The 12,625-nt window shown below is 38.8% G+C and overlaps 1 protein-coding gene across 18 annotated transcripts in view; it reads left to right on the forward strand.

Annotated features, from left to right (window-relative positions):
• Nucleotides 1–12,625, forward strand: part of FOXP1 (forkhead box P1) — a 678,799-nt gene that overhangs the window by 95,471 nt on the left and 570,703 nt on the right. For 10 of the 18 annotated variants that reach the window (XM_081321524.1, XM_081321539.1, XM_081321528.1 and 7 more), the window contains 2 exons: nt 5,342–5,413; nt 9,956–10,073. The gene's annotated coding sequence lies outside the window, so the exon portion shown is untranslated. The remainder of the gene's footprint in view (nt 1–5,341; nt 5,414–9,955; nt 10,074–12,625) is intronic. The other 8 variants (XM_081321542.1, XM_081321526.1, XM_081321537.1 and 5 more) reach the window with 1 other exon arrangement.

Raw genomic sequence — 12,625 nt, forward strand, 5'->3', positions numbered from 1 at the left:
CTTGTGACTGTTGCAATACCCCATGGTCACATGACTGCCATTTGCATGCTTCTAACAAGCAGAAGTTAATGGAGAAGCCAATAGTTATATATTGCAGGTTGCTGTTATGTGATGTTTTGCTCAGTGACTGTGTCGCTTAGTGATGGGATTGCCAGTTGCAATTGTAGTTGTAAGCGAGGATTTCTGTGCATGCAAATACATATACAGAAAGCCAGGGAAAATTTTGAAGCAGGTGTACTCAAAAGCTGTACCTGTATCAATACTTGAAGAAGGAATGCTTCATTTGTACCAATGTGCTTTGTGAAACATGCTTTCAAATGCTTTGCACAACTTTAGTATTTTTTGTCCTAAGGAAACTGTTGTTATTTGCTACTGTAGTAAAAAATATACCCCACACAGGAAGCAAATTTGTTTTCCCAAATATAAGATAATGGTTTGGTATCAGGAGGAGCATCATCATATTGTAAGTCTACTTTATGTTTATCCGCTGAAGAAGGCAGCTCGGGAAGGAGGTTCTGTAAGCAGGGATGGTGGTGCAAAACAACAGATGCATCTGATCCCTTGAACCTAACTCAACAAACTAGGTCTCGCATCCAGTCACCTTTGAATGGCCTTGGAAAGTTCTGGAAGAACAGAGCCACTCCACTATCTCTGCCTGGCATCTTGGATGATGCCGTAGCCAAAATCTGGATAAATATATCTCTAAGTGCTCAACTTCTCCTTTTACTTCTCCTTGGCACCCATACAGGTCTTGGTAATACACACCTTCTGTCTCATCCAAAATCAAATTACAAATCAGATATGCCTTATTAGGCAGATGTGGCAGTAGTGGAGGCCGAAAACCTGAGTTTCCAAACCCTTGATGATCAAGGGTTGGGCCAGCTTACAGGGGACTGAAATGTGGCCTGCCTCACCTTCCAGCATACCTTTGTATATCCAACACCATATTGATGTTCTTGTCTGGACTCCTCCCTGAAGCATCCAGTTTCCACTGTTAGCTCACCCTTACCCAGGCTAGAGTCCCAACCCTTCCAGACTTTTGCATCTTTCACACTAGAGCAGGGGTATCAAACTCAATTTCATTGAGGGCCGCATCAGCATTGTGGTTGCCCTTGGGGGGGGGCTGGGTGGATGTGGCCAGGGTAGGCGTGGTCTACTGGGTGGGCTTGGCTGGAGTGCGTGTGGCCTGCTGGGAGGGCATGGCCAGCTCTACATGGTTCGGGTAAAGGGTGCCTATGGGGGCCTGGGCAGGAGTGGGACAGATCTGAGGGTCTCTGGCAGAAGGAGATGGGACTGGGGCAAGTGCCAAGGCATGGTCCACTGGAGGAGCTTCACTGTCTCTCTCAGACCATGCGGGGGGGGGGGCTGGACAGTGGCACAGAGGTCAAATGCCCAGCCCAGCCCTCAAGCACCTGCAGCACCAAGCCCAGCCCCACTTCCCCAAGGGGGCGCCCAGCTGCACTTACCTCCTCCTCAAGGCTGCTGCTGCTGTGCTTGCTCTTCTTAGCCGGGTCGCTCATGATGGGTACGAGGGCAAAGTCAAGGGGGAAGCCCACTCCCTCTCCATGTGAGGAGACCTGTCTTTGTATTCAAAGTTTCGTTAGCAATAGGCTGGGAGACCCCCAGGATAGAACAGGAGGAGGGGGCAAGGGGATGGTGAAAGGGCAGCAGGGAAGGACTAAGGCAGGACTTCCCTCAGACCCTCCCTCTCCTTCCTTCCTTCCTTCCTTCCTTCCTTCCTTCCTTCCTTCCTTCCTTCCTTCCTTCCTTCCTTCCTTCCTTCCTTCCTTCCTTCCTGTGGTGGAAAAATATTTGGGATGAGGGAGGGAGAAAAACAGGCAAGAAACGCAGCTGGGGAAGTGTTATCCTTCGTGAGGAATGAAGAAATGCACCTTCGCCTGGAAGTGGCCAGCACATGGCCCTCACATACTTATTTATTTTTTTATTTTAATTCCATTTATATCCTGCCCTTCTCCAAAGACTCAGGGCGGCTTACAAGCTTAGCAGTAGCCTTCATTCTATGTATATGCCTGCTTATTAGGGCTTTCACACACACCCCAAGCGGCATTATTACAAAGTCAGCTTAATTGAGAGGCTGAGTCGTGTGGCATTAATCTGAAGAGAAGCGCAACGCTGCCCAGCCCCTAGCCTGCCTGAAGTAAGCAGGGCCATGTGCTGGCCAATTCCAGGCGATGGTGCATTTCTTCATTCCTCACAAAGGGTGATACCTCCCCAGTGCGTGCCCAGGGGTCAGGGCCGACACGGCAGGGGCTGGTCCCTTGCTCTTTCCAGATGGCCTTGAGGAGCTAAGACTGAATGCATTTGAGCATAGATGGCCACCACAAAATTGTACATTGGCTCCTGGCTGGCCTGGGCTGGGGCCAAGGCAGCGGGGGCCGTTCCCTTACTGTTTCCAGGATGGCTTCGCAGGCCACATGAAACCACTTTGCGGGCCGGCTCTGGCCCCCGGGCCTTGTGTTTGACATGTCTGCACTAGAGGGATGGCTTAGGTCACTGGACTGTTCCTGCTCCACCATTGTAACCAGGTAGACCAAACAGGAAACACAACCAAATGAGCTAGCTCTACTTTATTGTAAGGCTACATTAACAGTATCTTGCAGGAATGTAAGTACAATTCTCTCCCCTTTCCTTAACATACTAACAAATTAGGGATAGTCTCTTCTAAGCCTCTTTGCCAGCTGTAGTTTATACTGTAATTACTCTTCAGCTGTAGTTTATACTGTCTTTTATCTGTCTGTTCAATAGGCAGCATTTCTAGGCCAGTCTCTCAGGGTCAGTCCCACATACTATTACAAGCACTCAGCAGATCTTGCCCATCCAATCTAATCAGCCCCCAATGCTAACCATATGCTCACACTTACAAAAACACACCTGGATCACAGTCTACACTTATGAAGCCTCAGGTGCCCACACTAATGAACACATCTAAGGCAAATCAAGTTATATTGTGTTCTTTGAAATATTGCTGTTCAGTTTTTCATCTATTCTTCTTATTTGCTTATCTGAAGAATATTTCATCCTGGCTTGTTTTAATGTTAGAACTGAAGGAGAGCCATAGATTTCTATGTAGAAAGTGTCACAGTGTCATTGTAGACTGTATAATTATTAGTTTGTCAATGCAACTTTATTCTTTGATCCAAGGTACAATTGTAGCAGCATTTTTCAATAGTTAATTGTCATAGGTAAAGAATGTAAACGTAAACAGCAGCAGTTAGGGTACCCTGAAATGGCTCCCTTGAAATTCTGACCCAATTCATGAAATGTACCAATGGCAGGAATTTAACATTCAGCAGAAGCTATTGCAGTCAAATGCCACATAGATAAAATATGACAAATTAGGCTGACTGTTGTTCTGTGGTTTGTTATGTCTAGTTTGGTTCCTACTTACAGTACTGCAGTTGCATTTGGTCAGTGGAGTTTTATTTTCATAAATGTGGCCAGACCAGCTGCCCAGTACAGAGGAATATAAACCTGTATGCCTTTTAACTGAATTATCCCCAAAGTAAGAATACTCCTGATAGTAACTTGTAGAGTTACTTTAGATGGTTGATGTTATATAATTGCACTCTGAATAAGATAAGGAAATCTTTAATGAAAAGAAGTTTTTTTTTACATATAATCTAGATGGATCGTAATTTTTAACTCACTGAGAGTTCAAAAATAACAAAGGAAGCTGGCAATCTTCAACTTCAAAAAGATTTTAGTTTAGTAAAATTGGTGGTAGATATCAGTTATCTCTTTCCCAACCAACATGATCTTTAATCTCGGTGTATCAAGTACTATAACTGTACAATTCATAATTTTTCTGCAATGCTTTGGAATTCTAAGATTAGAATTTCTTAAGTCAGAATAAAATGTCATGCATTCAAATTGTTGGGCCACGGATTATCCACAGTATGACTTCACTGGATTCACTAGATTCCAACTAAAATTGCATGCATTGATGTTTATACTAAAGTTAGTATCAAAAATTAACAATCATGAGGCTTCTTGTAGCATAAATGTTAAAATATAAATGTTTAGAGCGTTCCACATGTATTACTTACTTGCAGTTCTTAAAACAATTCTTTTTGACAAAATATTATTTTTTCCCATTTTGATTTCCCAAAATCTGGATGTTGAAGGCATGGGACACTGAGGATGCCATTTAAGTTTGTCCTAGTGAGTTTTTTTGGGGGGGAAAATGGCTGTTTTAATCCAGTAGTTTCTTATTCATATTTCTGTATCATTACCTCTGTGCTATATTAGATTATTGGTAATTAGTTGTTATGAGGATCTGCTTAATTTCTCCTCTATTTTTAATGCAAAGCTAGTATTATATAGTGCTGGAATTTTTCTTTAATTTTTGTTCAAACATTTCTGTTTTCTATGTCACCTTAGTTTTTCTCCCTTAATTTGTTAAATATTTTTACCATATTAAGAATGATAAATCTGGATATCAGAGAGAGTAGACATGGATGATAAATGATGGGGGGGGTTCCCCCCCCAAGCAGGGATGCTTGAACAAAGTATGACAAAAAAAATCAGGCAAGGTTTTCTCTATAGCTGCATTGTACAAAGACATTTGTAGCCAAGTGGCTTAGAATGTTACCTGTGTTGCCAGAATGTAGGCATTTTAAATACTTCCTCTGTATATTTCTTGTTTGTGTTGGCAACATAAAAAAAAATCACATGAGGCCAGAAGTGCTCTTTGGCTGACTTTCCCCAGAGATAAGGAAAACAACAGAGATGTGGCATGCTAGCTTTTTATCATTTACATATTTTGAAATACATTTTGATTGACTAACATGGGTATTATTGGAGAACCATTCTTATAGAACCAAGTCAGTTTATACATCTATTGCTTTTTCACTTACTGGCCTTCTAATGTTTCTTTATAATAGCCTACTAAGAGCAAAACTGCTTTCAGTTTGAATAATAAACTGCTTTATATAAACTTGCCCCATTGCCTTCTGTTTGCTTTCTTTCTCTTTTTTCATTTTTATCAATATTAGTTTCATTACCATATCACTTCAGAGAGTTAAGTAGAAAGATAGTTACCCACCCTGGTTTTTCCAGAGGAGCTTTCCCCAAGACGATACTTTCCAGATAATGTTGAGTGGTTTTGTAGTTCCAGAAGGTGTGGGAGACTCCAGAAAGTGGAAGACTGTTCTGGAAGATTCTTCTTCTATAAAAGGTGTCCTATCTGACTTCATTATTTTTTGTCAACAAGCCAGTTCAAAGAACATCCAATTCTAGAATCATTGCTTAATTCCTCAGACTCCACCTAAACAGAGTGCAAACATTCTCATCCTAACTCAATATTTATTTTGTAACACAGTAAAGAAGTCATTCCTGTTCGGGTGCTCTAAGTTGTGACTGATCTGATTCTTTTAACTCTGCAATCTAAAAGGTAAACAAAAGTTATTGTTTGCTTCGTATTTTTTCTTTTCTTTTTTTTAAAATAACATACTTTGCTTATAAAGTATTCTAAATGTTAAACTCACAGCAAACAAGAAGAGAATATGAAGATTACCCATAGTAATATACCGTTGCACAATTGTGTATTTTTGAAAATGAAATGTTTGTTATTTCCAGCCAGTCACTCTTTTTGGTCTCCACTGCACTAATCATAAACATCAAAATAATGAAAACAAGTTCGTTTAGGTTTCTTATTTACTGAATTTTTTGGAAAGAAAAGTTTATCAAATTGTATGCAACAGCTCTACATAAATTTCTTCTCATTAGTGGAATTTAGTGTGGATAACTGCTCAGAATGAAACATTTTGTGGTAAAGCTCTTGAAGTGCCTTCCTGTTACAACTTGGTATGCTATCTATGTTTACTTTCTGTTTCTTAAGAGAAAAGGTTTGATGAGAAGAAGAAGGAATTAAAGTTTCTTCATATACTGCTGGATAACCTGCTTTATAAAACAAGATTTCCTATACTCCAATGGGCTGCAAGAATTATAGCAGTATTTATTATGACATCTTGGCTTGCTTTGTTTTCAGTTCTAAGTCCCTAGGGAGAAGGGCGGTATATAAATTAAATAAAACATAAAACATAAAACATAATCTATTATCCTTTGACTAAAATTTAGATTACTGCAGTAGGATCCAGTTTATGATGGAACCACTTCTACTTTTGTTTCATTATTAAAGAAATCATTGTTAGTTTCTAGTAAGCAATAGGCAGCAAGAACATGAAGTATTTCTGTAATTGATCATTTGTCATTGATACCTTACTCCAAAACAATCTTGATCTTCATTCTTTATAGGCCAACCACTAATGATATTAAAATAATAATTTTATTTATTTATATTTCTAAATCTATTTTGAGGAAGATGTAGGTTTTCAAAGTTGTATTGTTTTGTTTTGTTGCTTGGTAGTAGGATTGTTTTGTAAGCAACCTGATGCATTGGCCTGGGGATACTGCAGCTGCTCCATTCAAGATTCCCTATAGACATTTGAACAAAGTGGGGATTGTTGAAGATAGAAAGTAAACAAGAAAATAGAGTATATTTGATCATCTCCTAACCTGTTTGAACACACCAGTTGTTTTTGAGGATTGATTCCCAGACATACACTTAAATTTGATTTGGGGGTTCCACCTGCTCCAGGTAATCAGTTGTTTTTTTCAAACAAGGTCTCAACATTAATAAGCTGACTGTTTTCCATCAAGTATATGTCCATATTGATTATATATACTTTGAGATGTGTGTTGATGTCATTTGCTCCCCATGGTATGAAAGTTAGTAATACTATATTCCCTGTATCTTTTATGTTCAGTCTAATATAATGAGTTGATTGTCCTTTCTAGTTGTTTTCCTTCAGTGTTTATTTGGATACTCTAACCCTTACTCCAAGCTGGTGTGACATTCTTCATAATATGGAAAAAAAATTGTGTGCAATGTAATGTGTTCTACACTGGCGCATGAAAAAATCCTACCTATAATTCTATGCAAATAAACATTTGTCATCCTAATCAGAATTAAAGACCAACTTTTGGTTGTACAGTGAAACTTTTTAAAATTTCAAATTATGGGCCTTATGAGTGACAATTTGCTAAAAAATCCCTATATGTCACTTCCAGCATCAGTTAAACTAATATGTATTTGTCATAAAAGAAGCACAGAGCTGGAACAAACCAGTGTATTACCTTAATTCTGAGCGGTAATCAAACATCATTTTGTCCCAAGCCTAAAACCAACCTAACCAACCCAGTGATGCCCTCGCCATGATGTCCCGTTGCCTAGAGGTGGTCCGGGTTTGGATGGGGAGAAACAGGCTTCGTCTCAATCCTGCCAAGACTGAGTGGCTGTTCATACCGTCATCTCGGGCTGACCAGTTTTCTCCATCATTAACAATAGGGGATGAGGTGTTACCCCCCGTTGATAGGGCTCGCAACTTGGGCGTCCTCCTGGATTCATGGCTCAGTTTTGAAGATCATATAGGAGCCATGACCAGGGGGGCTTTTGCCCAGATTCGCCTGGTGCACCAGTTGCGGCCCTATCTGGACTGAGATGCCCTACGCACAGTCACTCATGCACTTGTGACCTCCCGGTTAGACTACTGCAATGCCCTCTACATGGGGCTGCCCTTGAGGACCACTCGGAGGCTTCAACTGGTGCAGAATTCAGCCGCGCGAGTTGGGAGCTTCCCGATACTCCCATGTAACACCTCTTCTCCGTGAGCTGCATTGGCTTCCGGTTGCCCTCCGGGTGAGATTCAAGATACTGGTAATGACCTATAAAGCCCTAAATGGCTTGGGTCCGGACTATCTAAGGGAACACCTGTTGCCGGCATCATCTTCCCATCGTCCTGTGCGCCCCCACAGGGAGGGCCTTCTCTGGGTACTGCCAGTTAATGAATGCCAGTGGGTTATTCCCAGGGGAAGGGCGTTCTCTGTGTGTGCGCCTGCCCTATGGAACCAACTACCCACGGAACTTAGGACTGCCCCCGACCTTCGCTCATTTCGCCAGGACCTGAAAACCTAGCTCTTTGAGCTGTTTGGTCCACACTGTGGGGTTGTTAATTTAATTGGGTTTTAGATTTACTTTTGGGGCTTGAATTTAATTGTTTTAATTGACTTTTGATTTTAATTTTTTTGTATTTCATGGTTCCAACTGCTCTGTAAACCGCCCTGAGTCCTACGGGAATAGGGCGGTATACAAATTCAATAAAATAAAAAATAAAAAAATAAAATAGTGTTTTTGTAGAAGTCCTGTTAGGTTTCCATTTAGGTAATCTCTCTTCCATAGTGGCTGGGTTCACAAACTCTGCTAAATCAAAATTTGTAGGAGAGGCAAAGCCTGAAGGTAGAGTCAAGAAAGAAATCAGCTTCGAGTTGTTATGTTCCCACAAGCCAGCCCTCTTGAGTTTTGTTAAAGCTTTTCTAACACCAATTTAGTGCTATACACAAGGATGTAGTTAATTGACAAGATTCTTGTGTATAGATATGAGCAGTAAATCAGCTTAACTGGAACTTAATGTGTGGTCCTGATTCTCTGTTCCTGACAAAATTGAATAGATATGATTTTGGCATACCATATTCAGTGACCCAGCCATAACAACTTACAACTTTATTAATGGCTTATAGGGATTAGACAGTGATGGCTTTATTCTATAGACTGTGATTAAACATTCTATGTCTTAGAATGATGATCTGTACAGAACATTGAGCAATATACAGTTTGTAGTCATGGTTTCAACTCTGTAATTTTACTATATTTAATTGGGTCTTTTTTCCTCTTTTAAAAATGGGAAACAGATGTGGGTGTAAAATAACAAAATTAAGACAAGCTAAAAGACAAAATACACAGTTATTTCAATTTACAAAATTACAGGTAAAGCATTGATGTTCTTTTTTTTAAACAACCTCTAGAAACCAAAGGCATGCACAAGTGTTCAAGCATGGCTCTTGGTTGGAGTTGAAAGTATAGATAAACTATAAAGTATAGAGTCTTTATTGAGCTGGAGTATGCTATGAATTACAGCATTAGTTTCTGTCACGATGGCACAAGGAACCTAATTGGAAGGCACTGTTTAACTACAAAACTTAAGCATGTGGAATGTGGAATTTTATATGTGGTGGACCTTTGCATTCATGTCAGTAGTGTAGGAGTTGGATTTGATATTATTTGTACTCGTTGAATTGACTGGAAGAGATGACAGATGCAGGGTTGACCCCAGAAAAAAGCAAATATCTTCAATGCCACTTCATAAAACCTCTAGCATGTGGAGGCAACTGTGACGCTGTGGGTATTGGGTCATCTGAATAAGATATATAGTGTTTATGTCAGCTTCCTGCTCTGTAGGGAAAAAATACAGTAATGAAAGAATTGTGCTAAATATGTTACCTTTTTGAGTGTTGCAGAATCCTCTGTAAGTGCCAAAAATTCACATTGTTACCAAAACCTAGATCTGATCCTGCAAGATTTGCATTAAAATGAATGGCTAGGGAGTAGTTAGTGTTTGGAATTATTTGGTTGGAGGCTATGGGGACTTATACCTCAACTTTTGTGAAAATTATTATATTGACAATTCTTTGTTACTAATGTGACAGTCAGATTGTCAGTTTCATCTTAGTACCACCCACCAGGATTTTTCGTTAACTATGACATTCTTAGTTTTATAAATTGGGTTTCCTTTTGTTTTTACAATAAACCTATAACAATAACTTTACTGGATATCAAAGTAAGAAAGTACTGGAGTAGATTTTGGCTAAGTTCATTCATGCCACGTTTCCATTATTGTTAGTAGGATTTGAATTTTTTTCTACCTTAATTTTCATATTTGAAAATATTTACTATTTTGGTTCTGTTTATTGAAATAGAGAGGGAGAAAGGGAGCAAAATGATTTATTTGACCCTTTCAGAAGAAATATGTTACAGTTAGGTTTTTCCTGTCTCAGAAAAAGAATGATTCCACTGACACAGAGATTTTCCTTGTTTCAGCATTCCGTGATCCGTTTTTCAGAGGGAATTTTGCTTGTGAATATGCTTGAGAGAAAAGGGGCTAATCCCTTGCAAGATATCCTTGGCCATGAATGAATAATTTCCAGAAGGAAAACTGGTGAGTCAGTAATATAATTACAGAAATGTGAAAAACCTGGCAAAGATTGGAAAATGTCTGATAATTTTATTCTTATCCGCCTCTCCCCCAAAGGTTATCGTTGTATGTAAGATATGTGTGTTTCATTTTACTCTTTCCAAGAATGAAGAACTTGGAAAAGTATTTTTTAAAAGAATGAAATATTTTTGTATATATATATTATAATATATTGTATAATATATCAGGGGTCCCCAACCCCCAGTCCATGGACTGGCAACCAGGCCATGGCATTCCAGAGACCAGTCCATGCAAACAAGCAAAGCCCCATCCGCGGGATGCAGGCAGTACATGAAACCACACCCTCTCGAGTCTGCAGAAAAACCTTTTTCCATAGAACCGGTCTCTGGTGCTCAAAAGGTTGGGGACCTCTGTAATATATAATATAATAATAAGACAAATATATTGCTATGCTTTTTTTCCTTCATATGTTTTCTAATCATTTGTATGAGGCAAAATACTATGTTTCCTGGGCAAGTGCTAATGTGTAAAAATATAGAGAACAATCACAATTTGTGCAAATCTTTACTTTCAAAATTATGAGAGTAAAAATTAAATATCAGAAGAAGCAAAAACTGTGAGCTCACAAAATAGATTGAATAGGCATTTCCTAAATACCAAAACACATATACACAGTGGTCTGTTTTCTGATTGTTCCCATCTCTTTTGTTAATGTGCATATGAAGAAGTTTAACTTTTACCATCATGTTGATGATTTGATTTTTTTTAAAGCATAATTTTGTCAACTTGTCAAAGGGACAAAATTAATAGATTCTAGAATTTTGGAGTTGTGTTTTTGTAGCTTATACTTCCATTGGTAACACAAATTAAAAATATTGTAAAATAAGTTAGGTATTAAATTCTATGAAAATAAATACTGAATATTTTGAATTTTATCAATATTTTGCTTCTATGCCAAAATGCATACTTTCATCCATGGCTTCAAAAATTCCAATACTTTATCTTTCTAGTAAAGTGTGCAGTTCTGTTGATGTAAAATTCAATTCCAATCCCAAAGAGCTCATAGTCATGCTTTTAAGTAAAAAAGGTAAAGTTTCCCCCGCACATGTGTGCTAGTCGTTTCCGACTAGGGGCCGGTGCTCATCTCCGTTTCAAAGCTGAAGAGCCAGTGCTTGTCCGAGGACATCTCCGTGGTCATGTGGCCGGCATGACTAGACGCCAAAGGGGCACGGAACGCTGTTACCTTCCCACTGTAGTGGTCCCTATTTTTCTACTTGCATTTTTACGTGCTTTCTAACTGCTAGGTTGGCAGAAGCTGGGACGAGTAACAGGCGCTCACTCTGTTACTAACCCACTGAGCCACCGCGTCCCTTTAAGTAAAATTACAAAATGGTTTTCTTTACTTTAGTAATGTACGTACATGCATACATAATCTTTGTGCCTTTCCTTTTTAAGGTAAGCAGCATTGAATAAAGAGCAGAAAGAAATAAGAATTAGTTAAATAATAAATTAGATAAGAAACAAAAAGACAGAAATATGGTTTACACCAATACATTACACACATACTGCCTTTTGTTTTTTCAACTTCTCAACTTTGTTTTTGAAGTTCAAATTCCTTCCAACCACAAAATTCTTGATATTCACCTTCTTCTAGAACACTTACTCCTTTTTCCTTTGTATATTTTGTTTGCAGTAACGCTCACTCATTTTCTCTCTATTGTTAAATCATGTCAACATACTTTTATTCTGATCATACTTTTATAGTCAATTCACATTCATTCAGTATTCATTTATTGTTTATCATTTTTTTTATCTAAGGGGTGGTAACCCAATCAAAAGAATGCATTGCTACCCAAGTGTGGTTAGAGAGGGAGGATAGAAATACAGACAGACATATTAACAACCTATGTGAGCCTCTATCAACACACATATTTTCCCAGAGTGTCCTTTTTGCAAACACATGTTTTGGTGTGCGTATGCATATGTTTGTGCATATGCATATGTTTGTGCACACACACAGACACACACACACACATACAATCAGATATTCTGGGTTGATAATAAAAGTAATTGTAGGAAGGTTCAAAATGTATAGTGCAGCTCCTTTATATTAGACAAAGTCTATGTTTGACCATTGAAATATCAGAATACTAAGCAATAAGCTGTGTTACAAGATACATTATAGATTGAATAAGTAAAAAAAAATACTGTAAGCACTGAGAAGACTGCTAAATTATGATAAATATCTTTTAATGTACAGAAACATGTGAGATCTTGGTATGCTGGTGATTACTGTTCAGTAAATTCACCATACCCCCCCTCTATGGGATTTAGATCAGATTTTCAAATTTTTCAAGCTGTGGAACCTGTCAGGTTAAAAAAAATATCCCTGACCAAGAGTTGTAGTGATAGAAAGTTGACTGTGCTTGAGTTAAGTTTTTGTTTGTTTTTGCCCTTGGGTCTATCATGAAACTCAATTTGGTTTTTCATGCAAAAAATCCCTAATTTGCATCTATTCCCTCTACTCTGAATTGCACACTGCACTGCTTTTTGCT

The sequence above is a fragment of the Vipera berus genome (assembly GCF_964194415.1).
Source record: "Vipera berus genome assembly, chromosome: 2".
Classification (NCBI taxonomy): Eukaryota; Metazoa; Chordata; class Lepidosauria; order Squamata; family Viperidae; genus Vipera; species Vipera berus.